The sequence below is a fragment of the Dendrobates tinctorius genome, unplaced genomic scaffold (assembly GCF_039654945.1).
Source record: "Dendrobates tinctorius isolate UK_male_01 unplaced genomic scaffold, ASM3965494v1 ptg000060l, whole genome shotgun sequence".
NCBI lineage: Eukaryota > Metazoa > Chordata > Amphibia > Anura > Dendrobatidae > Dendrobates > Dendrobates tinctorius.
Genome location: NW_027361728.1, coordinates 4,983,689 through 4,989,688, shown reverse-complemented (window position 1 = coordinate 4,989,688; position 6,000 = coordinate 4,983,689).

The following is a 6,000-nucleotide window of genomic DNA, read 5'->3' as shown; positions in this document are numbered from 1 at the left end:
GTATAATAGTAAAAAATATCAAAACTTATCTATCCTCCACAGACACTAAGGTCTATGATCAAGAATGTCGATCCAGGACCCAGCAAGGAAGAGAGAGGGGCCTGGGAGGATGATGGTTGAGAACCATTGATAGTCATTCATCTCAGGTAACAGTTTTTAGAATAGACATACCCCTCAAGAAGTAGATCGAGCATTACAACCTTTCAAGGTCCCCTTGAGTCACACCGGTTGTGTGCTTCTCCCCTAGACAATTTAGTAACGTAAAAATGAATGTTCTAAGTAAAGTCATATCTTTTATGCCCAAAATAGATTTTAATACCTTTGAGTGAACAAAGGATTTCCATTTGTTTGCACAGAGGATAAAATGGTGTAAATACTTCCATTTTATTGCCTCACAATAAAATGTCTTTCTTTTTATTACTTCCACCAGTTCAGCGGCATAGCGATGGGAACCCTTGTGTTCCTACTTATGCTAATCTGCTCCTGGTGAGATGGGAAGAAATTATAGTTTTTGGTGATGAGGTCACTCTTCATGGTGAAAAGATTGTCCTTTGGGCCCATGACATAGACAACATTTTTGTGATCTGGAAAGGTAATGTGATGCAATTTACTGGTTTTATCAATAAATTAAATTTCAATGATCTAGGCCAACATGTCACTTTTGAGACTTATGACAAAACCTTTAGACAACAAGCATGGGACCTGTGGAAAAGATTTATCAAGAGAGGATATCCAAAAAAATATCAAAGAGAGGGGCTATAGAATGACGTAAAAAGAGATAGAACTCAATTACTTTCCTCCACCCCAAAAAAGACAGAGGATGAAACAAAATTCAGATTCATTAAGGCTTTTACTTTTATAGCTCAGGTAAGAGCCATTTTACAAAAGTACTGGTACATTTTACAAATGGACACAATTATTGGGGACTCTTTGGCTCCTTTCCCTTAGATATCTGTATAAAAGGGTGGTCCCTCAAAAACCGATTGGTCCATAACCATTACACCCCCTCCGTGTCTACCACATGGCTACCCTCTTATACAAAAGTAGTGGGTGTTTAGACTATAACTCTGTCATAATAGGGAAAACTTTCAGAAACAATGTGTCAGGAGAGGTTTTAAATATCAGATTATTCATCAACTAAAGGACAAAAAATGTAATTTATAAGGCCACATGTTGTGGCATAGAGTACATAGGTGAAACATCTAATAACAATATTGCTAAATAAAAAAGTATCACCTGAAATCAGGCACATAAATATGGAGGATGTAGATTATGGTGGCTCAGTGGATAGCACTGCAGCCTTGCAGCGCTGGGGTCCGGGGTTCAAATCCCACCTAGGACAACATCTGCAAGGAGTTTGTATGCTCTCCCCGTGTTTGCGTGGGTTTCCTCCGGGTACTACGGTTTCCTCCCACATTCCAAAGACATACTGATAGGGAATTTAGATTGTGAGCCCCATTGGAGACAGCAATGATAATTTGTGCAAAGCGCTGCGGAATATGTTAGCGCTATATAAAAATAAAGATATAAAATATTATTATTATCGATCAAACTTAGATCAAGCTGAGAGACCACCTAGAGGAGGGGAATGGGAGAAAAAAATATTACAACAGGAAACAAGTTGGGTTTTTCATTTAAAAACTACGTCACCATCTGGCTTAAATGAACAACTAACATTTAGCTGTTATTTTTAAGAGTAGGGTTTACCCTGGAAAGATAGAACGAGTGGGGGTGTTACTGCCAAGGTTTTGTAGCGTGTCAACCCCTTTAGCAAGGGAGATTCCAGTATATTTGGGTCATGTAGGGAAATCCAGGCACATGCTCATTATCATCTCCAATAAACCCTGTCCCCAATCCTTCATCATCTTCTTATCTGTTTAGTTCTGACACCACTAAAATGTAAATTTAACTTGCCATCAATGGAGTTTATTGAAGTATCAAAACATATTCTTTTTGCCTTCTGAATATGCCTCTATTTTGTTGATTTTTTCCCAGCGATGAGGATAACCCTGTGGAGAACTCAGATTTACAGTAAATTTTGTTGATGTAGTTGGTTGCTAAACTACTGAATGTGCTGCACCCCCAAATCCCTGCTATTATTCAATACTTTTAATCTAGTAATATCATGTGAAAGAGGGTGGAGCCTATTCTACTACAATGACAGGATGAGCCAAATAAGCCATCCTTGCTAAATCAATGACGCCCCTAGTAAGGCTAAGTTCACATGTAGCGGAATTTCCGCGGACGTTACCATGAGAATTCCGGAATTCCATTCCGTGGGAAAATCGCATTTTAAATTCCCGTGATTTCCCGCGGAAAAACTAGTGATTTGCAAGTGTAATTAGCTTGCAGAATGCTAGCGTTTTCCAAGTGATCTGGAGCATCGCTTGGAGAACTGATTGACAGATTGGTCACACTCGTCAATCACACTGGTCACACTCGTCACACTCCCGTGAGACCGCGACGTCATTGCCGTCATTCTTGCAAAGGATTACTGGGACCGGAAGATGCCAGGAGCATGGAGTGAGGCGGGAAGGTGAGAATAACAATATTTTTTATTTTAATTCTATTTTTTACAGGGATATGGTACCCACAGCCCGGAGGACAGTCTCCTCTCCTCCGGACCGTGGGTACCATCCGCAAATGTTCTGCTTACTTTTCGCATGGTGGGCACAGCCACATGCGGAGAGTAAGCAGAACAATGCATTCTTATGTGGGTGGAATCACCGCGATTCCGCAAAATTAATGAGCTTGCTGCGTATTTTATCGCAATGCGATTTCGCCGCGGGAAAATCCACAGCATTAGCACAGCATTGCGGAATCCCATAAGATTGCATGGGATGCTGTTTTTTTGCATTTTCGCGGCAAAATCGCGCATTTAAAATTGCCATGAAAACGCAAAAAAAGCTGCATGTGAACCCAGCCTAAGACCGAAGCATCATCAGGGATCTTTTTTCCCAACCCCCTCCCAGTGGTAGGTGTTGGAAGCGACACAGGCATATGAAGAGTCCGGGGTTTGGGATGTCTTACCTCCTTAAGCAAAAAGAGGTGACATATGCATGTCACAGGCTCAGGGAATGTATCTTAACTCCCAGATCCAGCACAACGGTGCCCTAATATGACGCGGGCACACTATCACCTCTCCTTCTTTTAAAAAGCAGAGGGAATTAGGATATGGCACAGTAAGGAGGTATTGAATAGCTGCAGATGCAGTGAATATACCCAGTCTAGCCCGGGACAGGGCAGGCCATCTAATGGGTAAAAATTCATCCAAAAGGAAAAAAAAATCAGAGAAAGGAGGAGGTTGCTAAAAAGTAACTTTTATTTCAGATAAATAAAAAATTATGCTAACATATTCGGTCCAGCACTGTATCACACTTGTAGGGAAAGATCAAGGCGTTTAGACTTGCATTTTATTCATGATCTGAGCAAAAGACATTTTGTTACAGAATACGTAGCATTTCAAAACTTTACAATTGGTTAATTCCTAAAGTAATTTACATATCTGCTAAGTAAAACATTTAAAGGTGATTATAAAACAGGTGCAGCGATGAAACAAAAAACAAAGTGCCAATAAACAATATCAATGTATGTATAAATTGTAAAAGAAAGTTTGTTTGTAAAAAGTAGACTCAGTACTGTGTAATTAAATCATGTCTGGCGTTTAAACCATTTTCTCTAATGGTAGTAGCGACTGGATAAGGATTAAAGTATAACTTTTATTACTCAACATAAAATACCAAAGTGCAAGGTGCTCAAAACAAACAACACACAAAATGAAGCTGGTGTGCTATAACACACTCCTACCCAACCGAAGTTGGTCAGGTACCTACTTATCTATAGACACCTATTGATTGATTGGAACAATACTGATAACCCCCAACACCAATTATTGCATCTTGCCCACCAAATTTATCCAGGGGGATGCCTTCCAGGGTCTGCATCCTTAAATGGTGTTAGAATACTTATTGCAGATGCCCACCAAAAATGGATTTATCCACACAGGCTTATTGGTCCCGGTGCTGCAACTAAATAGTGTTACAGTAGCACCATAGTACTCCATCGCACATTGCCACATAAATCAGAAATATAGTGACATAATGGTTTGCCAGACTTTTGCTCAATACGCTGGTATTGCATATGACGCCTAAATATTTTCTAAATGCATTATTCGATAGCATTACATGGGTCTAAACATTCATCTAGCATAACCTAAATAATATACACATGGTGTACTGTCTCCAAAAAGCACAAACAGCTTCAAACCTAAACTGACTGCAGTCATATGCTGCGAGTTCTTACGGATTAAAATCAATACACAATAAAATGTGAGTCACGGTTCTATCGAAGGCACATTTGACCAGAACCTACAATTTGGAGAGACCGTTCTTTTTAGTTGCCAGAGAGTCCTGAGTCCAGAGAGTTCTGTCCTATGTCATGCTATAGTACCTTTCATTAGAAAGATGTGGTTATAAGAAGGGAATGCATGACTATGTTATGTTTTATTTAAGACGATAGAACCGTGACTCGCATTTTATTGTGTATTGATTTTAATCCGTAAGAACTCACAGCATATGACTGCAGTCATTTTAGGGTTGAAGCTGTTTGTGCTTTTTGGAGACAGTACACCATGTGCCTATTATTTGGGTTATGCTAGATGAATGTTTAGACCCATGTATTGCTATCGAATAATTCATTTAGAAAATATTTAGGCGTCATATGCAATACCAGCGTATTGGGCAAAATTCTGTCAAACCATTATATCATTATATTTCTGACAGCTTCATTTTGTGTGTTGTTTGTTTTGAGCAACTTGCACTTTGGTATTTTATGTTGAGTAACAAAAGTTATTTTTTAATCCTTATCCAGTCGCTATTAAACATTTATTTAGGAGTGGATCTACTAGTGCTGTATTTTTTTCATTTTCTCTAATGGGCAAAATTTAAGTGTATTCTAAAATACATTAGAGGATTTCCAGATTTTTTTCAATATTTGAGCTGCTAGTTCTATTCTAGTTCTAAACTCTCTATGTATAAGTCAGTAGTAATACCTCATGTACAAACTGTCATGGCTCTGTTCTCGGGTGTTCCGGGACCTGGGGCTTCTTCCCTATCCATAAGGCTAGGAGCACTCTAGCTCGCCCTGCTCCCCAGGATACTTCTGATGGTGAATACGCTGGAGCCACATACCTTGCCTTAGCTCATGAATCCTCCCTCAGTCTGTACCCTTCCCCCACCCAGATAAGAATGGAGTAGTAGTGAACCATAGTAAATCAACCAGACTAACAATGTAAAGTGAACAGGGGTAACGAAAAATTCCAAACATACAAATTTACTCACACATATAACACAGCAATGCACTGGGAAGAGGATGGGGTTAAACCAAAGTAGGTGAAGAAACAGATAAATCCAACAATTGCCTTTTCCAACAAAAACCAACAATAACCGCAAGCCTTGCAGAATAAGCTATCTCTAAGAATGAGTGCTAGCCAGCACCCAGTTTATATAGGTGATGGGAGTGGCTAACAGTGCACAGCTGTGAGCCTTAATGCAGGAAAGCTTGCAGGAGCTCTCAACTGAGCAGATTATCCTGTGCGCTGCTAAAAGAAATTTACATCATTTAATATAAAGGTGAAATGCTTCTAATCAGTGCAGGAGAAGGAGAAATGAGATGCTGCGTTAAACCCGTGAACAAATGTTGCTCTAACATCCTTAATGCTTTTAAACTAACAAGTTTTACCATTGAATCAGTCAAATAACAAGTACTATTTGTGGTATTGAATTATTTTAGCAACACAGAATAGTTGTATGGTGAGTATGTATGTAACTTTTTTAGATTTATGTATTTTGAAGTAAAATTCCTTTGTGCTAGACCATTTTCTCCTAAACATATATAATTTCTCACAATCAACCCTGAAAAACCTGAGTTTCAATCTCAAGGTGGAGCTCAAAGAGGTGAAAAGAGAGGGTGTGCACTAAGAAATTTCATACTGTTGAACAA